This window comes from Larus michahellis, chromosome 3 (assembly GCF_964199755.1).
Source record: "Larus michahellis chromosome 3, bLarMic1.1, whole genome shotgun sequence".
Lineage (NCBI taxonomy): Eukaryota > Metazoa > Chordata > Aves > Charadriiformes > Laridae > Larus > Larus michahellis.
In genome coordinates, this window is record NC_133898.1 from 119743899 (window position 1) to 119768558 (window position 24660).

Below are 24660 nucleotides of genomic sequence, written 5' to 3' on the forward strand. Positions count from 1 at the left end.
TTAGAGCAAGATAGCGTCACCCTGCCTCGAGGGAATTTGATGATGAAAAACAAGTAAATAAATACCCTCCTTGCACCGTGTGATAAATCTAAAACCCTCTCAGATGATGTTTTTCACAGAACTGTTACAGAGAAGGGAGAAGGCACACAAATGCTGAGGTAGTCCAGCAGTGGTGATTCTTTATTGACCCACACAACAACCAGCTTTGAGGTCCTGCTTTCAATGTCCCTGTGAGTGGACACACATCATGCTCAGGCTTCTCCGGTGAGTGCTGCAATCACAGGGCAGATGATTCTCAGAGTTGAGGGGGGTTTCGGCAGAATTTCTAATCTTGGTTCCTCTCACTGTCCCCATGGAAAGATTCTGTTTTGGCAAGCCAGTACTTTCCAACACAAAACATTTCACTGAAAAATTCCCAATTAACTCTACTAAATGACTAATTTGACTCTGTGAAACACTGCAACATGGGAAAACTAATATTCCCATTGGTGATAAGGGTTTAAAATATTAATGGAGAGATTTTTCTGCAGTTGTTAATGCATAATTCCTTACACAGTTAATGTGAAGGACAGAATATACTGGGATATGCCTTTAACTCTCAAACATCCAAACTATATTGTTTTGGTTAAGGAAAAATACTCGTATGTATCTTTATTCTTTCAACATTTCCTAAAACTTTGCCTAAAATTATAGGTGGGTGATGGACATTTAGCCATTTGGTTCTTAGCTTAAAACACATTGAAGGAAAGATGAATTCGCTAAACTACAGAATGGCCAATTTTAAGGGGATTACCCCTATCAGAAAGAGTAATCCATGGTTTACAACAGCAATATTATTTTTTAAAGCTGGTGGATGGAACAGCTGGTTTGTAAAGTTATTAATTTCCTGTAAAGAATACTGAACGCTTAGCAATCAGAACGCAAGGCAGGATGTAGTTATACAACCATGCATGTGCATCTTTTATACATTAATTCTGCATGGAACTCCCTTCCCTTTTAGAAGGATCAATACTGGTTCTGCTATCTGGACCCAAAACAGCATCCACAGGCACAAAGAAACGAACTCTGTATCTGTTAGAAGGGGGTAGGCCACAATAACAGATATTTTAAGGACAGACATTTGCAGAATTTCAAGCAGGATGATTCTCAGAGTGGTCCCTACTACAGCTGGCACCCATCCCACCTGAGGATGCAATTCTTCATCCATTGGCAAAGATGTAGTTTTTTGAATGGGAGAACTCTGAACATTTCAGGAAGCCAAATTGCTCTCCTATCTGGCTCAAATCCAGACTCAGGCCTTGTTCTTCCCTCAGACCATGGACCGGCTGTGCTTGCTTATCCCTGCAAGCTCTCATATGCTGTCTTTACATACCGTCAACGCTGTCATGTTCTTGGAGTTCATACGTGTGCAGGGGTTACTGCATACCTGGATTTCCCTTGAGGCACCTGATTTTTTTCTGATCAGAAAATTCATCTGAGAAATGTTTCAAGGTTCTGAGACTTGTCAGAATCCTCTTACCAGATGAATCTCCTGTGCTGCTGGAATTCAGCCTCAGGTCACATGCACGACGTTCAGATGTGCGCACCTCTTGGTGCATGTGTAGTAAACCCAATACGTTCCCAATGCATCAGACTTTCTGCCTATCCACACACTGACCGGGGAGCACTTGGGCATTATTTCTGGGCAGGAAATCCTGGAGAGAAATTTGGTAATTCTGCCTACCTACAACCGTGAACCAGAGCTAATTTTTTCCCCATGGCCTTTAGTGAGCATAACTATATCCTACATCCAAAATAGTTTCCATATTTCACTCACAGTAAAATCTTAAACAGTCTTTACCATCAACAGCATCCTCTGTCTCCCTCACATTGTACTTCTTTATAGAGCAGGGGGTGAATATTTTTGGACGTATATGTGTGTTTAAATTGTATGTCTCACCCATTCTGTCCCATCCTTTTGCTAGAGGATTGTTGCCAGCTGCCTACATCCACGATGACTGTAACAGACACAGGGAAGGAAAAAAAAGTGTCCAATTTATTTGGAATTGAGGAAAGAAATCTTTCCTACATTTTCTGCTGAAAGATCTGCCCTTCAAGCTGGTGATAAATAAACAGTTATAGCAAAGTTACCTCACCTTGCTTTACTTTCCCACCTGTTAACGATCACTGCTCTCCTTTTCTCCCAGGCAGTGCATTTGGAAGACACTGGAGACACACAGTAGGAAAAAATAATGGAAACTGGTTTAGAAATTCCAGGACCCAAAGACACGAAGTCCTAAAACCTCCTTATTTCCAGTCCTGCTCCAGACGGGTGTGTTCCTTCCTGCAGGGTAGGAGCAATGAGAGTGAACGAGAGCCCATAGGGTCAAAGTGGCAGATGGAGAAGGGACTAAGACGTAGAAGTGGAAAGTGTCATGTTCACTTACAAGAGGTCTTTGTTCAAAACAGAACTTAACATGCTGGGGACGCTTGAATACTGTTTAAGGCATGAAGGGAGTTATAGGTTGTTTCATGTATTTTTTTTCTGATTGCAGAGTCCTCGTAGGCTAAGGAGCATATGTAGGCTTGCTTCCCAACAAGTCTTTATGGTTTGCATGGGACAGACTTCCGTTTAAATATAGAAAAAATGTGTTAATCGAAGCTGCATTTCTGTTTAAATTGATGGTCTTGAACAAGGCAATCAGCTACAGCAAGCGCTCACTCCCTAGCCCAATTTAGCCCATTAAACCACAAACCCTGAGCAGCTTGGGCCAGATTCCCCAGTGTGTTCCAACTCCTCTGAGTTACTGGAACCATTCAAAGAAGCTGGACATCAGCCAGATGTGTCCAGCTGAGAGCTCCTCACAGTGTGGGAGCCCTCAGTGTGCACAAAGGCAGCACAGATGGTTCCTTGGTTCCTGCGCTGCCACCCCCTGCTCCTACCTCGCTTGGCCCTGGCACAGGGACAATGTCACAGGGAGGGAGAAAACGCTGCTGGCTGTGCTCATCTGACATGCAGTCCTTCAAGAATTGAAAATAGCAGGGGGAAATCAGAGCAACACACGAGCCCCAGTACAAAACCAAATAGTAGGGAGCTCTGCTTGACAGCCCCTTGGCAGCCTTCATTCACCCAAGTCATGCTGAGCAGAAGCACAGGAAAACAGACCTAACATTTTAGGCCACATTACTCCAGTCACCAAGGAAACTCAAATTTTGTGTTCTTTTATGGGTTTTTATCTTAGTTCCTGAAACCACACTGCAAAAAAATTAACTTCAGAGACAAATCCAAGGCTGACTAAAGAAGAAACAAGGTGGGCAAAATTCAGCTCCTAGGCTGAGACATCTCACTTTAAGCATCTCCATGGACATGTAGTCAACAAGACCAATGGATACCAGGGAGCTATTCATTTCATCCTGAAGCAAATATGAAGGATGTGATTCAGTTGTCTAAATGCAGACATAGGGGCTCATTTTAGATGCCCTAACATACCTCTCTGGCCCCCAGACACTGTGCCTGAAAGGCATTAGTCAGCTGCAGGTAGTGTGCCTGTGTACTAATTTGTGCTAATGTCTTAGATGCCCTGAGATATTTTAACGGCACTAGATGCCTAAGAGTGGGCAAATTACTCCAGTCCTCGATGGCTGGTCAGACAAGTTGTTGTCTTCGTTCTTCTGACTATATTCCCCGTGTTGACTATGACTCTGTTGACTATTGACTAAAGTTCTAGCTTATATACCAAGCATGTCCACAGATGTCCACAAGCAGACAGTTGAGTTTAAGGGAAAGGTTCAGTTCCATACACATAGGTGTCTAGTATAATTTCAGATGCCCTCTAGCATTTTCCATCAGATTCCAGCTGCAGCTCCTGAAGATTGTAATTCCCCTGTATGTCCTGTGTCATGTCTGCCAGCCCTGTAAGAATTCTTGAATTTCCTAAAACATTTCAAATGGCACTTGGCACTTCTGTTTGCGCAACTGAACTGATCCATAGGGCTCTTTAACTGGATCTGAATCCCAATGATGAATCCTCAAACCGAATCTTACCTGTGATGTCCAAATGGAATTTTCCTGTATTTTGATGGGATGGCTCTAGAGGAGACATTTAGCATTGCTTATTCCCAAGTATTTTTGAATGTCCTTGGGTTTCCTGGAGAACACCTGACACTGCCCATTCACATCTCAATAGCTTCTGATGGCACTAGGACAGTTGCAGCTGTGACACAGTCACTTCAAAGCACTTTATGTCAGGTCAAAGACCACAGTAACTACATCTGCAGTAACACCACCCATTTCTCAGGATAAATTATTTCACGTTACAAGAGGTGTTGGAACACTACAGAAGCTCACAGAAAAGGCTCTGCATGAGAGCACTGAACGTGTCCACAGCGGTTCAGGATGGAAATAGTGAATTGCAAGAGCAAAACCCCTTTCTTATGAGGAAACAGGCTGGAATGGTAGATCCTTATTGCATTCATGTCAAGTGAATGAAACAAATAGGAGCATCTTTCCTTGACACCTCTGTTTCAAATTTCTCCTTGAAAAACAGAATGCCCTCCCCCCAACTTCGTAGGGCCAATAAACCTCTATAACACCATGCCCATAGTTATCATTGCAAAGATGCTTGGATCAGAGGGGACACTTCTAAAATGAGAATGGTATTTATTGTAGCCATGGCAGTAAAAAATCTCTGCTAATCTAACTTGTCAGCTGCCTAGGGCTGCAACACTCAAGTCCACTTAGATGAAAAGATACGTGAAAACTCTTTGCATGCAAAATGAGATTGGAAATGTGAAGGAATGTTCAGCATAATAAGTAAAGTAAGTGACGGAGAGATTTGAAGGGGAAAAGTTTTTGATGGGAAAAAGTATTGCTAAAATGAGAAGGAATATCTGCAAGCATTGCTTTTCTCATTAATGCCTTAGGGAATGTTGCTGCAGACCTTTCAGAGGATTTCTCTCTAATGCTGTACTAAAAATTGTGGGTTTGTTGTTTCTTTTTTAATTGAGCTATTCAGGAATTCTTTTCAGGTCTAAGAATTAAACTTTACTTGAAATTTAAGCAAAATCAGATTTGCCTGTGCTGGTTTTTACATGTTTTCTGTGCCTCTGAAAGGAAGCTACTGGGGCTGTAGTAGGAACCTTCGATCCTTTTAGAAACATGAACCTTTCCAAAGCGGACATTCATTTCTCAGAGGTGGGAGCTGTGGCAGACTGTGTGGATCTGACCCACCAGGTCAAAGGGAGGCCCAGGCTGTGCCACACGTGTGACTTTTCAGATGCATGCTCTCAAGAGTGTGTGCACCTTTGTTTACAGAGGGCTCCGTAGTGCCTATATTCCCAGTGCGGTTAAACATCAGAGTTTAAACCAGTTTCATGCATTGTCTGAAGACAGGACTGTCATGACAAAAAAAAAAGTAAAAAAAAAAAGTATCCTTGTCCTCCTTGTTCCAGAAAAATAATATTTTCTTAACTTACACCAGCAGTGATCATTTGTGACTTCGCCCCCACACCAGGGCCTCCCCCCACCCTGCCCACTGCCCAGGACCCCATGTCATCCTCCCTGGGGTGATCAGCCCCTGCCCCAGCGATGCTGTGGCACTGCACTGCACTCCAGCTGCCACCAGCCCTTGTGCCCCCCCGACTGCCCTGCTTCTGGATGGGGGTTGGAATGGGACGGGCTGCCCGAGGGAGCCCTCACTGCTCCCTGTCCCCACCCCAGGGACCCCTTGTCCCTGCTGTGCCCTCACACACAGGTGTATAACTGGAGCCACAAGCCAGACTGAGTCACACAACCAGAGTTTTCAAAAAAACCTTGGCATCTGCAATACCTGGTGTTGTCCTGAGAGTCAGTAATTTCCTGTGTTCGGTATTAATGGGAATGGCTCCTTAATCCTTCAAAGCGTTAAATGTACCAAATATTTTGACGGCGGCAAGTATTACTATTAATAAATGGCAGGGAACAGTGGGTTTCCTGTGTACATATGCCCCTCTGATGAGGTACACATAACATGTGGCTCCTAATACCAAAGATGGTGTAATCCTTCACTTGTCAGCACTGCACTAAAGGTCAGTCTGGTTTTTCTCACTTTGCAAACTTCCATCTGTCAAGGGATGCTTAATTCACAGCTTATTCTCACATCTACCCCAAGGCTGTCTAAATTTAAAAACAGCCGTTTGTTTATCATGTTCTGTTTAAAAAAAGGAGATTTTTTTTTCAAACCATTGGTTTGTCGCAAGAAAAGACTTAGAGGAATCTTTTAACATAAAATCTAAAAGGGTGACTATAGTCTTTCATGGGATTACAAAAGCTGGTGCTTCCATAAACTGAACTAAGCATCTCTGTATTTAGAAGGCACAGGACATCGTTGATGTTCTCCATGAAATGACACCTTGCTCACCAGCTAGTTTTTATTACCTAGTAGGGTAAAGATGCATTAAGGCAGTTCAGCCAAACCAACAGGCAACAGAATTGGGCCATATGAAACATTGTGTATAAATATCTAGAGATATAGACAAATACACATTTTAACAAAAATTATATTGGCAATGAAATAACAAATGGCACTTGTTTAATAAAGCGCTCAAGCATGGGCATAAATTTTGAACACACAAGAAGCTGACAACGGCTTATGGTTGACCTCTTGCTCCAGTGCCTTGCTGAACTTTGTAGTCTCCCTTACAAGGCACGTTCACTTACTTAGCAAGTTGTGTTTAAATACGGAGTTATCAGATATTTTTGAAATAAATTTTGTTGTAATGACAATGATAAGTGGATTACCTCTACTCAAAGTGGCTAAGGCACAGGGAAATGTTTAAAACCACCATCACCTCTTTTTAATATGAAGGGACTGGATGTGAGAAGGAAGCTGTGTGTTGATGGTGGTACTTGTCATATGAAACATCATATTGAGTTCAGTTTCAGAACAAATGTGGCAGTGACTTTTTGGTTAACTGATGTCTGGCACGTCTCTCTTTTCACATAATCCAGTGTACAACTGTCAAATAAAATATGTATAGCTTTGGGGTTTTTCCTTTTTATGTGAGGGGGGGAAAAAGCATAAGAGGAGCTGAGGAGCATTCAAAAGTTGTGTCTACAACTCAAAGTGTGAGGTGATGGGCAGGGTATTAGATCTTTATCATTAACATTGCTTAATCCTTAGAATATTCAGTGGTGCAGTTTAGGCACAGGCCAAGCAGGACCATCCCAAATAATTCCTGGGGACATTGAGAGTTTGGACAAATCAAGGACCATTCCTAATCACCGTTGTGGCTGTAACCTTGCCTTGAAGGCTACAAGAGTTTAACAGTCCTGGGCGTCCCAGACATGCCTGTTGCCATCCAGGTCAGAGCACACTTTTCAGCTTACGAGGCTTAAGTGTAACCTAGGTGTCCTTGAAGGAATGAAGTGATAGTAAGGTGCTATATGTCCAAGAAGCCTGCGAGATTTAGATAAATTGCCATGCAACAAAACAGTGTTGGATGCACTCACTCCCAGCCTTCTGTCTCCACAAAACATGAGCACATGTAACAGCTTTGTGGTCCAGGAAAAGAAAAGACTTGAGTGGACTCAAGTCCACTTTCAGGACTCCCTGAAAATTCCCAGGTACGTGGGCTGTACTGAAAGGACACGCTGGAAAAGGACTTACTCATCAAGCTAAAAGAGACTCTGTATCATTGCAATGACCTGAGCCACCCATTAGCCACAATCACTTTTTTTTAAGTAAAATTTCAAAAACGAGGAGAAATCTGTAAAAGTTATTGGTTTGTTTGTGGTTTAATTCTCCTGAAGTTATATGGGTCCTGAAGACGTGACTTAGTCCACTCTCTAGACCTTGATGGTCACTGTATGCACAACGTGTCCTGCAACAAAGGTAAAGCACCAAAAAAGCACTGAAGTACAGGGTATTAAAAAAAATTCCTGCAAAATTCCCTCAAGCAAATTAGCTGGTAAAAGTTAGCAATGCTTCATGAAAGTTAACAAAGTCTACGTCAAATATTGCTTGCGGAAATTATGTATATAGTTTTTCATATATGGCCTTTCCTCTGGAGGTAAAATATTCATTACTTCTCAAGTAAGCTGACCAGGGGGGTCTCACCTAGGCACTGGAAGATACCAACACAGAAGCCAGGCTCTGACAGCTCAGGACAGTAGGAAATCTGCGAAACCTGGTGTGGTTGAAACACCACACTAGTTATGACGCCCAAACTGTGCTCAGCATGCTTGACTTCATGTGTGCAGTAGGCACCCTGAATACCGCAGCCTCAATAGGAACTGGGTGATTGTAAACCTGAAAACCAAAATAGAGACCTCTTTTGCTCAAGTATTGGTACAAAAAGCCATTCATAGAAAAGGTTGCCAGCGTGGAAATGGAGCAGAGTTGCTTTTGCAAAAGTTCATCTGAATCCTTTCTCTCTTTGCCATTTATCTTGTTTTAATCTCTATCATGTCCTCACAAACACCCACAGTTATGTACAAAACAACACCCTGTACAGCAGCAGGCCCTCTTTTATATTACTGAACTGTCAAGAAAAACCTTGTGCTTCTACTTTTTATAGTCACTATGACTTGACCCAGCTGAGAAGAAAGGAAAACACAGTGACAGTGCCAAGAAATATACTGAGTTGCAGTCATCATCAGAGGCTTCCATTAATCATGGACAGAACTACAGCGAAATAAGGAACATCTTTTTTAGGTTTTCTTTGTTTAAGTCTCCTAGGAGATTTATACAGCTCTGATGTATATCATGAACCTAGAGGATATATTTTTAAGGGCTCACTTACCCCATTTGAAATTGAGCAAACAAGTAAAAATAAATAAAATAAAGCTGGCCTATGTTAAGTGCAAATGTTACAATAGTGTAAACTGCGTGCTAAAGAGTTTTCATTTTAAAATAAAAGCCAACCCCCTTCTCTCTTTCCATTGTTTGCAGTATCTTCTAAACTTAGAAAGAAAATACTCTCTCTGCTGACTTCATCCTTCCCACTTGGCAAACGCTGGTATTTCTGTCTTCTCATTGGAGCGATACCAAATAAGCCCATTTTGCATTTCTTTGCTTTTGCACTGGGACCATTAGCAGTAAAACTGTCCGTGTTCCTACGCTCATGTAGCACTGTCACCCGCAAACAAAAGGACTTGAGTCCTTTCTGCTGGGCCACATTGCTACGGAGGAATAAATCTGTCCCTGCCGACCTGCTGTGCACCTGGTGCCTGCCCAGCCTTTTGGGAGGCAGCTTATGCGCAGCCACTCCTCCGACTCTTCCTGGCAATGCAGTGGTCCCCAGTTTCTTCATGCATTTTGGGTCCTACGTACTCCACTTCTGCCTCAGCCTGTATTCACTCATTTCCTGCACCAAAAAATTTGGTGTGGAAGGTTGTCCTGAGACTTATTCCTGCGTGAAACATGCTCACAAGCGTGGTGTCACGAGCCCTGAAAATTAAGATGGAGCTAAAAGAATTTATTGCAGCTGAATGTGTGAGGTAGCATTTTAGCTTTTTAAAGGTTAAATTCAGTTCTACACAAGGGTTATGTCATGTCTGACTACTTCATACAGTTAAAAGTTTTGGTGAAATTTGCTACAGTAACATTTTGTCCTGGTGTGCTGCAAATGAGTACTTTAGGAAAAGAAGCCGAATCCTCACCCTGAGTATCTGAATTCTACCCCAGTGTACTTTCTTACAAAAATAGTATTATTATGCATTCTTCTGTATCTGTAATCATGCAAAGCAAGGAATGGAGCCGATTTTAGTTTTTTTCTTATGAATAGTAATTTGTCAAACACGAAACTTCACAAGAAGATGCTTATTATTTCCAAGTCATTTTCATTGGCAGGCCCTTTCATGTCAAGGGTGAATTGTGTGTTCAAATCTGGGATGAGGTCTATGGGACCTATACTGCAAAATCCAGTGCTTCAGTTCACGACAGGAATTAAAATGAAGACTTCCTTTAATTTTAGCTAAATACTTGAATTGCAGTGCTGTCAATTATTCTGGTGGCCTGCTCTCATTTCAAAAAAAATAAAAATAAAAATAAAAAAAATAATGCATCCTTTGGTTTTCTTCTGAATCAGAACAAAAATTAATGTGAAAACCTTGAAATTTTTTCCTGAAATAACATTCTTGTTTTCTGGCCAGCTCTTTTTTTAAAAGCCAACTTTAGAAAACAAACAGAAAAAATCTTCACTGCTGCCTAAAGTTGCACAGCAAGCAAGACTTAGCTTTTGGAAACACATGACAGAAAGGTATTGTATCATTCAGTTTAGCAACCCTGTTGAAAGAATTTAAGTTCTCTTTTTGGGGGAGATTGCCCAATGTTTGAAAACATTACACTGCAAGCTGACACCAGCCTCAAAAAAGCTTGCTTTTTTTTTTTTAAATTTATTTACAAGTGTCTAAAACCCCACATCCAAACACTTTGATACTGACTACATATCCTAATATTGAAGAAACACAACCCAATACAGTGTTATACAGATATTAACGTGCCACTCTTCTGTGTTAGCAGTGATAAAATTAGGGCACTAGCAAAATGTACTGCTCTGCTCGAACAAAAGTCACCTTCCAAGACCCTGAACAGACACAAAAACACGAAGCTGGTTCTATGCACAGACTAAGGAAAAGGGAGTTTGGATCACTATAAAGTCATTACATATGATTATCAAGGCATGAAGAATTATTGGGCTGTTGAATAACATTTCTACATGAAAAACAATGAATATGAATATCTCCTTCTTCATACTAGTTGTCTTTTCCCTGTTCTTCCAAAGCACTGATGTTCTGTAACAGGTTTTTTAGAGGAAAATTAGGAAATGGATTGAAAAGTCTGTTTTCCTGAGGCAGCAGGGACTGTACTGGATTTTCGGTTGGTTGCTTGGTTGGTTTTGCCCCAGTCTTTTGTCTCTGGTTAAGAAACTAATTCAACTAATAACAAGAAATGTATTTTTTACAAGCATTTTTCTGTTCTCAGTGAAATAAGAAATAGAAGGAAAATCCTATTTCAAGTCACACTAAGTCACAAAATATTTATTTACTTTGTATTATAGAATGCTATGTACTTGTTCAGATGTTAGGCAGCCCAACGCTGCTGTTCAGAAGATGTCATAAACAGTACTATTCTCATTTTGCATTTGGGAAAATAGACTTATATTCAGTCACTTGCCCAGGGCAACATAAATGTTCAGAAACCACCTGCAAAGAATAAGTAGAATAAACCAGAATTACAGAGAGGAGTCCCTGGCTCCCAGCCAAGAAGGCTGTGAAAGAAGCAATGTATTTTTTATTTAATCTAAATTTCTGTTCAAAAGAAAACTTAGATTCCCCAATGGAGGAAGAAAACTCTGGTTTTAGACTCATGAAACCTGAGACCATCCCTCATTTTGCACCAAATGAGTGTAGACAAGCTCCTTTTGTGGGAGTAAGATCTGAATGGTGTGAATGAAATGCAATTTGCAGCCTGGGATCTGCTCTTTATTAATCATTTGTTTGACTCTTAGGAGTACTCAAGGGCTCTACTGAGGATCATGCCCTACTATGAAGGCTCGGCACAGAATGCATCACCCACGACAGCCCAGGTCCTGAAGAGAGCTTGAAAGAGAAACTGCCAAAGGGAGCAAGAGCAGGACATGTGATCAGGGTCTTGAGAGGTGAAGTATTTGCCAGTTACAATTTTGCCTAGTTTCTCAGTAAAAACTGGGGGATGTGTTTTTTCATGGATTTCCTACAATATATCTGCCTAAGTGGATTCTGTCGGGGAGAGCTTCTTGGTAACTAAAGCTCAAAGACTGCCTTTTTTGTTGCTTTTGAGAAAGACAGAAAACTCCGCATGACCTCCAATTAGGTTTGAGCAAAACTGAAACAGGTTTCCGAACTGAAATGCAGTCCTAAAGTGATTTACATCTGCTCAGTGGGAACCAAAGGAGGAAGGAAATACTAGCAGTACCATCTTCCAAGACATGTCTGGTCCTGTTAATATTTGTTGAGTTGTGGTATAGTTAAAAAGTTCCAATACTGTGAAAAATGATGTGGCAGAATATGTTAGCAATTAACAGCATATACCACAGCAATGGAAAGCTCTTAGTGCTTCATACTATCCACACTGAGATGTGGTCAAAGGAGAGAAACTAGGTTTCATTTTGGCTGTAAGGCAGAACACAAGTAATCTAAAATGAAAGGAAAGAAAGATGGTTCACAATAGCTAATCCCTATGGAGGACCTGATTCCTGCATGGACATTTGTTTAGAAATTAAACGCTAGCACAAAGTGACGGTGACTAATTTTTATTGATCTTAATAAAAGAGAAAGAGGCCCTAGCCTGTTGGAAGTATCTGTGATTGTATGCATTTTTAAGTCCAATGAACGTAAGTCTCAGACATCATGCAATTAGCTTTAAAAGTGCAAGCAAATAATGAATGCTGTTTGCTTCCTGATTCACGTTTTTTATTTGCTCTCATGCAATGAGGACAGGCACTGCTTTGTAATGGAAGATGAAGCAGAGCAACATCTCTCCAGAAACTGAAAACTGAAGCAAAGACCATCTATCCCACACAAAATGTGCACTAGTTACAGAGCTCTGCAACTTAAGTCAGTAAGCATAATATCTTGTGGGCACTTAGAAGAGTCAGGCTGCAAGAAACTAAATTTTAGAGCGAAACTCACTGTTGATGCAAAGAACTGGATGCGCTGATGCAGAAGGGTCTCATAGTCTATGCTTACATGAAGACAAACATCACTAATCGCAAAAACTCTCTCAGGTGTATTCAGGGGCTCACTTCAGATTCTAGCATTGCTCCTAGATAAGAACATCATGTTCTCACCTAAGTATACATCTACATCCTTCTAATTTGTTGCTTCTTCAGACTGCTCCCCTCTAACTCCTATCACTGTATTTCTCATTTTCCAGGATTTTGCTTTGAAAAATGAAATCTTCCTACACAAAGACTGAAATCTGCATCCACAGATCTTTATTAGAAAGGCAACTGTTCTAGTTTGGAAACATGACATGATGTGAGAAATCCCATCTAACTTCAAGGAGTCCTGAGTGTAGACATGTGGATGCATGACCATTTTCTAAAGTGCTCTTACAGAACATGGGCAGAAGTAGATCTGGGATTTTCAACATCTACCTGAAGTTGGAAGACTAGTGTGCTCAGTTGACAAACTCAGACATCTACACATAGAAAGATGAATGCATATCTTTCAAAGCGATGTGCACAGCTTTCATGGTATAGATGAGTAAAGCAATATCCACTAAAATAAATTATCAGTGTGTTCCTTATGCCCTAAGTTTTATCCACCACTAGAACCTCATCAAAGCAACATATATTTATCTATGTCTTGAATGTTGCGTGTGTTCAGAATACACAGACGTTTAGACATGCTGCCTTTGTTTGTCCATATCTTATTCCCTCTCAGTTCCTGTGTGGGTTTTTTTTTTTTTTCATGCTGCATTTGTTGAAAGAGAAGGACATGAAAAATCCTGACATAGAATCTGAGTGAGAAATTTGAGTGAACCCCTAATGTAGAGGCACTAGAGGAAGAGAAATATGTATAAACTATTCTTTTATCAGCATAACTGTACCCACACTAGGGGTTTCACTAACATAAATTCTGTTAGTTTCTATGTCAATATTGTCAAATTGGTACTAGAGTTGGCCAGAAAACAAGAATTTTATTTTGCAAAAAAGTCATGGTTTCAGAAATCATTTTCAGTCTGCACTGGGACAACGTTGAGACCATTCCAGAAAAATTTGCAGCAAAAATGCATGTGAAAAAGTCTTTTCTCCTTGTATCTTATAACTCCCCCATGTGCTCACAGGGACTACTGTATTGCAGCTGTACTAGTAAATGAAATTGCCCAGGGACTGCTGTCTGCCCTGAGGCCAGCTCGCATGGTTTGTGTTGACACAGCTAATTGCTTTTACCCCCCAAAACATGCTGACTGCATCTATACTGGCTCAAACTATCCCCTCAGCTGTGCTGGGATGTTTTTGGGAGAGAGGTAGTTAGCCCAGGCCAAACTATTGCCAAGGCCCATGCTAACAATTTAACTGTACTGACAGTCATCTGCCCGTGCTCAGGTTGGCCCTGGCCCTGTTTCACATACTGAAATAAGATTGCTTAGGAGACCATATTGAAGTCCTTGCTCTTTTTCATCCATGCCAAAGGAGTTTCCCATGCCATTAGCTATTTTAAGAAGGGATTCTCTCTGCCTGGTTTTGATGAGAAATTCCAGCCTCTGCTTGCAAAACCGTCCTGACAAAAATTTAACAAAAACACATGCACTGGTGTAAAAAGTTCAGATGAATCTGCATTTTTCTTCAAAAAATCATGTTGTTGACAAATTCCACCAGTGCAATGATTGATTTAAGACATGCCTTCATTGAAGTATTCATCTGTACTTCAGACCTTGAATGTATCTGGCTGGTTTTCCAAGGCTATAGTTGCTAATGCAGTTCACTCCGTAGCAATTACATTGTGGTTTTATCTACGTAAGAGCTGGATTAAACAATCTTGCAGATATCAAAGGGTTTAACTATTCTTTTTTTTTCCCATCTCTTTTTGCCTTATTATCTTCCTGACTGTAGTGGCTTCACTCACTCCTAACAAAGCTGCTAGATACAGTGTGTATGGAGACTATTAGTGCACATATGCTTTGTCCTACACTAATTCCTAAGAACTGTACCTCCTTGAGCATGCATCAATGCAAGAACCAAGTATTTGAATAATGACAGAAAAATAAACAAAGGGATTTGACCGGACTGAAAGTTCGTTTGAATTTTATGAAGTTTTCCTCAGATATTGTTATTCTGTCACTCTGCACGCATCTTCACATTTTTCCTTTTCCTTTCTTGTTTATTCAACAAGTCATTACTTTGGTAAAGAGAAGCATGTCCTCTTAATTCCAGCTCACTTCAGAACCTGCTTTCACACCACGGAAAAATGAATAGGGAAATCTTGAGCATGTTTGAAGTGGTTTTAAAATTCTTCCCCTCTTTATAAGACAAGTTATGTTTATCAGTAGCTTTAACTTTAGGGGATCTACAAAGGGACTGGTATGTCAGCAGAAGACTTATAAGTCTCCCTAGCAGTATCAAAGACATTAGGGCTCTTTCAATGGTAGGATGCTAGAGTTGCATACTAAAGATAGCAGACACATGCTTCATGGAAGTAGCACTACTGAAATATAAACAAGCCCCCTTCATCCAGACATTTTTGGTTATGTTTACAGATTAAATCTCAGGATGTGTATATTAGATGTTCTTGTTTCAGGATATTAATGGCAAAATGAACCTGTTTTTGATGTTTAAGTCACATTAATGTCTGATGGACTGTTAAAATGTTAAAGGGTACACCAGACATGCTGTAGTATGTGACATATGTTAGTCATACCATACTAGCTAGGAATTTGGATTTGTTTATAATGAACATAAATTGACTGAATTTAACCCCCTTCTACCTCCCCCAACAGTTAAATCACATTAGGTTCCATTTCCTCTGAAAGACAGTCTTGAAAAATTAGATGAAACTTGAAAAGCAGTTGTATTCAGATTTCAACAGTAGTACATAAAAGTAACCTGCTTAGCAATATGAATTTATATGACCTGTGGACAAATAATTAGATATCATAAGAATATTCAGAGGTGGCTGGTTGCTCTTCAAGCAGTTGGGCATAACAATCATCCTAATCATCCTCTCAAGCGACCTTCAGAATTGTTGCAGTCATTACAATAAATCATTTTAATCCTGGACGCATTTGTGTGTAGAGTCATTTAATTCACTCTCAGTTATAAAAATGCTGAGCATGAACACTGTCAAAACTGAACTCCAGCAAAGACAGACATACAGGTAGGAAGGTCAAAGGAAACAAGATAGTTTAGCTCAGGTTTTAGAGATGACGCTAACACATTTCACAAAAACTAAGGTTGCCTCATTATTTCCTTATTCTTCCCACCTGCATCTATCCCATGTTTCTTTCTTTATACTAGCACTAGAAACCTTTTGGTAAAAGACAGTGGTTTTTGCTTCTGTGGTGGATTTTCAGCACATGACCAGATCATTATGACATTGAATAAAAGCTGAAATGTACGGGTTTTTTTTAAACGTTGTTAATTCACACGTGGGTATGTGTGTTGTGGGTGGAGGGAAGGATTTTTTTGCTCTTAAAGGCCTTGGGTTTTTTTGATACGGTAGATTTTGGAGTGGTTTGAGTAAAGGAAACCTTAAATAGCTGTCAAAGGTAACGAGCCGCATATACACTGGAGCTGCTATAGCAATAGGAGCTTTCTTCACTAGGCTCAGCCTGCCAGAGGACCTCACAGGGAGGTGCCTGACTCTTTTCAGAGTCCAGCTGTGGTCAGGGCGACATCTCAGGGTAGGAGTCAATCACCTGTGTCGACCCACACCCAGGAGGAAACCCTAAGTGGTGACCTGGAGAGCAGGAAAAAGCAAGGATGTCTAAGTGCTAGGGAGCAATTCTGGGCTGAGTTCTAGTCGGCTAGTGAGGGAATCAGGGGAGACAGTGGCTGAAAAGTGTGGTCAGCTCTACAGCACCGCCAGCATTTGAAAAAAACACTGCTGAGAAATGCTTTAAAATATTGCCAGTGAATTGAACTCATCGCGTCTGGGAAAATCAGGCAGCGAAAATGCTTTTCTCTCTACATTCTCCGCCTTCTCTGTAAATACACCCCTTTCCCTCATGCCAGGCAGCACAGCAGAGGTGTCACAGATAGCGAAGACATCTCTGCTGGCTTTACAACAACCAGAGAGCCCATCTTCTCAGAGGGAATGTTCAGGCGGAACCTCCAGATGGTACAGATCATTTTCCATTGCAATGAAGTGAGCTATGAAGCAGCACAAAATGAACTCAATAGGCTGAGGGATCTGGCTCCTTATAGCAAATTTGTATTTGAAGACACTGTTACACAGACGGATGCTAATAAATAAACATATCAAACCTGATGCCTCTGAATGCATGTAGAAGTACTTCCTTTCTGGTTTCTTGAACCTGCCCTTCACAGAGGCAAAACAGAGCAACCCTGAACTTTAACCAATCAGGCATTTTAATTTTTTAAACTAACACAACTGTGTTTTCAGAGATGATAATATGTCATTTTATGTCCTCTAACTACTTTAAATTTTGCAAGGTGACATGAAAATATCATCAATTTCTTCGCATCTTCACTTGAAAAAAAAGTGTTTTGGTACAGGGTATTCTTACAGTTGTGGCAACAGATTTTAAGTCCTGGCCCAGTAAGTGTGAAGTTCTCTCTGAGGAACAGCGAATCTCTTTTCCTTTCATCTTTTTAAGAGGTGCATGACTGACACACTCTTGGTGTAATATCAACAATAAATCATATCTATGTATAAAACATATTTGCAGAGGATTTTCAGATTTGGTCTTAGGCCAGTTAGGCATAACTTCCGAAAATTTTAAAATTATCTGGAAGAAAAAGTTTTAAGTAAAATGTCTCATATCAACCAAAACGTCTCAGAGAGAAACATTTGATTACGGTTGACTTCTTAATTGTATTGAGAACACAAAATGAAACACATCATAAGAACATTAAACGTGAAAAACTATTTTGAAAGGAAATATTAGATGCCTGGTTCCAAAATTATAAAACAGGACATTTTGGCAATGGAATATTGGAATATTTCTATCTGCCAAAATTTAATTTCAGCAAATCTGATAGGACTCTGCAAAGCTTTGTAGTTTCAGAACAACTGCATTTTCAGTTCTTCATCTTTTTTTCTGGCCAGCAATAACACAGTAGTGATTCTAAGAAGATATGACTAATTCACCTGTACCTGAACATCTTACTAGTGAACTTCTAGCTATTGTTGTTAAAATTGGTTTCTATTTTGAGAGACGTTGAACAAAGTTTCAATTAAATGCTAAAGAGTTCAACTTAGATGCAATTAAAGTAGTCAAGCAATTAGAAAATGAGTTCTTATGTGTAATAATATGACAGACATAAAAGCTGATTCAAAAAGTTCTGGTTTGAATCCTGATATCAAAAAATAGGATTTATGTCACCTTATTTTAGTAGTTTAAACATTATTCCAGGGCTACTTTGTGTATAGTTAAACTGGGGAGAGAGGCACTCCCACTGGAAGATTCATCCCATCCTAAATAGGTGCCTAAGGTAGGTGAGATAAATTCCCTCTGTAAATTTATGCAGCCCGGGTGAGGCGTCTGAGGAATGCTGTCACGTTTTGGCTCAGGATTCCAGTATTTGTAAACTGGTGATATCACTAGAAAATGAGACAAAATTTTATTATGAGAAAATGAAAACAACTCACAGTCAGAGGTAGGGTAGTTCTTGATATTTCATAGGACACCACTTATAAAACATCTGCGTAGACTGATGTCCCACCCTTCTCACCCTGGGATAAAAGAAAGAAGACGGAAAGTGAAGAGATTCAAAGCGGACCCTCCTCAGGACAGGTCTCCATCCCTCTGCACAGCAGCAGTGAAGGCAGCACTGCTGATGCTCTCAGCCACCAGGTTGTGATGATGAACGGGGAGTCAGAGCTAATCCTCGAGCTGATGGGCGATACCTGCCTCATTATTTTCTCCGTACATATAACGATCTCCTAGAGAGGTTGCGTTCACTTTATACAAGATGAGAAAGACTTGAAAACAAAGAACTTCTGTTTCCTTTGTTTTAGGCTTTCAGAGGAATTGCAATGTAAAGAACAGCCATTTTAAGAGCAAATCTTATAACACAATGTGTTTTGCCCCAAAGGAACACCCTAGCCCTTCATTATCTGTTAAGCACAGCCCTTTGACATGTCTAGGATAGGATTTAAGCATAAATGGTTGTCAAATCGCTCTTACAGTCTTATGGTATGCTGTAGGTCTTATGGGAGTAGAGTGGAAAATTTGTCTTTAAATGAATCTGAGTAGAACTTCGAGAGGCTATGTGGATCTCAAATTTGTCTTCAGGGTATACAACAGTTCCTAAGACTGCTACTTTTTTGTGACATAGCTTTTATGGGGGTAGAGCCAGAATATTAAGCTCATTACTTCCAGATGGAAAGGTTGGACAAGACAGAAATCCTTGGCATTGGGACCATGGACGGAGTGGTGCGATATGGACATGACATATTGAAGTAATCTAGATAGAAGATACGATGTTAGCCAAGGTTGTCAGTTGGATACTTTTTAAAACATTATATGGTTTGTAACAAGGTATTGTGTATCCTTCGAAACCCTCCAGATTGAAATCCTGGAAAGACTGTGGGGAAAATTGTGATTATTTTGCTTAAGTTACTAGAGTTCATTTTATATATATTAAGAGCTTGGCATCATTTGCCTGCAAGAAATTTTAGGCCAGCAATTTATACCGTACGAGCAATGTACATCATGCTAGCAGTGCTTAAATGAGTCCAGGTGCTCATTTGTAACTTGGGATCCTGTGTGTTCTTATTCATGGGCTATACACCGATAATAGTGCAGTGCCTCAAATGAGAATGCGACTCAGATACGTTTCGTGAACTACACATCTGTTTACAGGAGATGTTTTTCCACAAGATCCTTACGGCTACACTGAGGGTTTTCCACCAGGGGGCATGTAAAGCCCACAAGATTAATCACTCTTCCAGTGTATTGTTCTTTGGATGCTTTGCCAACCAAGATTGCTTAAAGCCCATTTAGCAGTCAGAATCACCATCGTACAAATTCAAAATGTATGTCAGCTAAGCAAAAAGTAGGAACAAACAGGGACACGTTGCAAAGACTCCAGGAGAAGTGGGTACTGGATACAGTCCTTCATGCAATCTTTATTGTCCAGATGAGCTATATATCCACTGTTGAATGCTGTTCCTATTTGCAAAATGCTTGTTCATATGTATGGGACACTTATGCTTCCCTCGGTTTCAGAGAACTTTTATCCAAAAACTTTTCAGTGGAGCTGAAGGATCGGGATCTAACCCTTTTTGTTGGACAACACAAAGCCTGAACATAATGTACCTCAGTACCTCCAGAATGAACGGTTTAGGTACTCCATTGATATTTCTTAGGACACCACTTACAAAAGCTCCTCTTGACAGGATGTCCCAGACTCATCTGAATGCATGAATCAGGCAGATAAAAGTGTTTAGAACAAAGCCACACTGTGATCTTTTCCCTTCATGTGCAGGCCCAGTCATGAGCACAGAAGTCTTTGTGACAGGCTTGGATATATCAGAGACAGCTAAGTTCCTAAGAGGTTTTTCAAGACCACCTTAGTGAGGTATAGTAATTCTTGTGGATTCCCCAGTATTTGATAGCTCATCTCCAAATCTTTAAAACTTGGGTCATCTCCAGTCAGTGATAAAATAACTCAGTACAAATTGGTGCCTCTTTGCTTTCTGATCAGCTGCGGGCAGCTGCTTTTTGCCATTGCAGGGTTTTACTCTTATCCATGTATTTCACCCTTATCCATTTATTAATGTTCTCTGGTTCTACACTTAGTGTTGAGAAAGGCTTGTTAGATGAAATTGCAGTGAAAAGCTGTTACTACTTTTCCTACGTACACTAAATTTACAGAATAGGAAGATCTCAGAAATAGATTCAATAGGCTCCTGAGAAGCACAGGGATGCAACATCTGCAGTCAGCCTGTTGTGCAACAGCTAAAATCATGCACAAGGAGTTCCAGGGCTCTAGATTAAAATATTAGTCACAGGTAATCTCATTTGTTTTGTAGTCTTTACCACTCTGCTCATTAAGTACAGAGCACATCAAAACCAAAGGGCAGAGGGACTCCATTTTTAAAGAAAACATTAATAAACAGACTCATGTAGGGTCGCAGGAAGATCAGAGGACCCCGTGGCAGCAAGTAATAGCCATTTCACTTTCAGGAACAATTAGCTCTGAAAGCTTTTCAGATGACCTATTTTCTAAAAAGACTGTAATGCACTTAAAATCTGGCATTCTCTTTTACCTAATTGGCTTCTACTCACATTAACTGAAATCTGTATCACCTCTTTCACAGTTACAGAACTGGACAACAAAAAACCAAACAAGTGAAAAACTTATGAACTAATTAATTTTTTTCTAACCCAAGAAGACATCAGGAAATTTGACCTGATACACACTGTTATATAATTTAGTTATATCTGAATTAAGGCCAATAGCTTGTTCTTAAACAAAGCATATCTTTCCAATGGGGTCTGAGCCTTTATTTGAAAATAGAATAAGATGACTGTTTTTGTCAATCATGTAGACCCATGGCTTAATCGCAGTTCAGGCATGAAAAACTATTCTACATTTTTTTGAAGCAGAACCTACAATATATGCCCTTATTAGGGTAGTTCACAGACTATGGAATAAATGAATCTATGAACAGACTTGATTGTATAAATTTGAGAGAAAGGAAAACTCAGTCCTCTTGAATCAAAAAAAAAAAAAAAGATATTTGGAAATAGAGACTAACATAGATGTGATTTATCTGTCTCATAAACAGAAAATAAGACTGCAGTAAGAACTTCTTACTAAGGAGTGCTGAAAGGTCGTCAGACGTTGTTGTCCATCAGGTCAAATTAAAACCATATTTGCCATATTTATCACCTCAGATTTTGGATTTAGAATGATTAAGTATAAAGGAAACAAAACTGGCAACAATAGTCTTTCTTTAGTGTATCATCACAGAAAACAAACAAACAAACAAACATTGGGTGGAAATGCAGAGTCTGAAGATAATGGAGGACACGCAAGGATAAGGCTCAGGATCTCAAAACAGTAGGCTAATGATGTACTGGTGGGAATGCTCAACAGCCTGTGAACTGGTTCATGGGGCAAATAACTGAACCTTGCTCACTGCAAGCAGGTTCTGGTATGCAAGTCTCAGGCACAAAACTCTTTAGACTGGAAAACCTTCTTCAGAGTTCCCACAGACATGGGACTCTGCACTGGGAAGAGTATGCAACTACGCACCTGAAAAAAACCCCAAACCAGCACTGGCGTCAACGTACACCACATTTTATGCTTCAGTGAAGCATGGAGCAAAACTCTGCAGAGCTCTGTCCTGAAGGATCATCATTTACCTCCAAACTGCAGGACTGAGGGAATAGCAAGTACTGCCAGCCACAGAAGAAAGAGATGGAGTTTCACTGAGCTGTGAAAAGAGATGGCCAGTCCACAGGCAGGGAACCTGTGCTCCTTCACAGTCTGTGTGGTTTCACTATGTCTTAATTCCCTGGAACCATATTATTGTACCTCGCCACAGTCTGCTGCTTGGATGACACCGGTTCTGTAAAACTCTGACACAAAAAAAGTGGGTTTAGTATCCTTGCACTTCCTACGGTGCTGCTGGGTAGTTTACAGACAGCAAATCTTTAAGAAAATAAATAGGAAATGAACAGGGACTAGTAGCCTTTCCAAGAATAAGCATGTAGGACCCAGATGAGACAAAGCCAGAATGTTCAGGAGGAGCCACCACAACCACTCAGCTGTTTCTCTGGCCTTTGTAGTCCTAGTAGAGGCAGTCCTAGTAGGGTCAGTCTAACCTTCAGGAAATCTGTCCCTCTGAAGCATGAACATGTCAACCAGAAGCAACAGGCTTTCTACAGGAATCACTGAAATTGTGGTGTGTCTTATCCTCAAGGTCAGATGGGATGATCATAATGCCCCCCTTGACCTAGAAGTTTGTGACTCAATGGTGGTTTGTCATGGACAAATACAGTAGCCAGCAGATTTAGAAAAAGATAATTTTGACCAAAGTGATTTCAGACAAGTATCAGCGATAAACTGACACTGAAAGGATTCCCCTCTACAAGCAGATACTTCAAATGAGAAGAGACATGTACTTACAGGAAACAGAAAGATTCTTTCAAGACTTAAAACTTGGGAAAAGCATCAGTTACAGACAGATTTCCTGCAGCTTTTTAAAATGTTTTGGTAACAGCTGTCTCCAGTCCTGTGGAAATATTCCAGAAGGGAATCCTGTCCCATGACACATGGACTGCTTTGATCACATTGATTATAAAAGCAGACACAGAAGGTCACAGTGACAGAAACTTTCTATTTCTTTTCTGAATGTGGAACTTGACCTATTAACCAAGACTTTAGCTACCTGTGTATCTGAAATTGTTCCTACTCTCACCCAGAAGAGTCAAACGACTTTGATGAAATGTAAATTTGCCACAGTCAATGTAATAGTTTTCCTTTAGTGCATCGAGCTCAGCTAGCAGTGAGATCAGCCTTCCTTGGGTTTGCTGAGACACCAGTAGGTGTAGGGGGAAACACATAGGTTGAAAATGCTTTGGTGAAAGTGAAATTATTTGCCTTGATGTTTCTGAATTCCTTTGTACTTGCCCACTCCTGTCAGCAAATACCAATTGCTGAAATATTCCATTTTGAAATATAAGCATACACCTTTACTAAATTTTTTCACATGTTTTGTATGGATCTTTTGCTTATTCCAAAAACAATGACAAGAAAATATATGCTTTAAAGGGAGATTCACCACTAGGACATTTTTGACTCTCAGAAACCTAATATACTTCACCTTTGTGATCTACCGCATACCTGAACATTCATATCCTTCCATGCAGAATGAAATAAACCACGGCAAATGGAGATATCCAAGAGAGACTGAAGCGGAAAGTATGCTATTTACTTTCAACTGACTTTACACAGACACAGCAGATTGTGAATCCTGTCCAAAGCAGTTTCTGAGTTATGACCATACTACATATTAAGGAGAGAAAGAAACGCCTGTAAGATCCTTTTATCATTGCTATAGCATATGGAAAGCTAGAGCGAATATCCATCCTTGGCTCCTCTACCTACATTACAGGTTTATTACTTCTTGCATTCCTATTTTGTGTGTGAGTTGTGAGACTATGTACAGCATGGACTAATACAGGAGGATGGAGACAAAGATTGTTCTGCTATTGCTATTTGAACTTCACAAGCTGGGAACAGCAAAAAGGGTCCATTTTTCAAAGCTGTCTGAAATCTGGAGGCAACAACACTTAGGTGCTTCAAGTTTACATGCTTGCTTGGTTGCTGTGTAAGTTTCCTTAGGAAGCTGATTCCTGCATTGGCAAACAAGTAAACGCTTATTTCATTCCTAACCCTGATACTGAAGCCCAAGGATCAAAGCAAGAAAAGGGGAGCTCTGCACTTTTGCTACAGTTCAGCTTCACAGACTGGGGGCAAGCGAGGGCAGCATGCCCCTGCCCCTCTTTCTTCCCACTTCCCTTGGACTTTGGGGAGGCACATTTGAGCTCTGAGGCTGAGGGCCATGGGTGGGCAGAGACCCATCTGGAACATTTCCCAAACCAAAACCACTTGCCCTTGAGAGAGGTGCTTGCTCCTGGTTCTTTTTTGACCCAAGCAGAATGTCAAGGCCCAGGAGCCCCTGTGTTTCTCCAGTTAAGCCTACTGACCATGTCACTCTTGGCATCTTCTGCCTGCACAGATCCAGGTATCACACCTGAGCCTCCTCTCAGGGATGAGCCACTAATGAAAACTGAGCAGAAGCTAGAAACCATGAGAGGCAACAGCTCCCAAGACTCCTGTTCCGCAGTGCCCATGGGAGGTCAGGCAGCAGCTGATCCCTTCCATGCCATCTGCTGCTTGTTTTCCATGAGGGTTCAGAAGATGGTTATCTCGCCTGGGGCATGGTGGCCTGCTGGTGATCAGAACTGGAAAGTGATGGGCCAGCACACTGTCAGGTTGGGGGTAGCCCTGGCT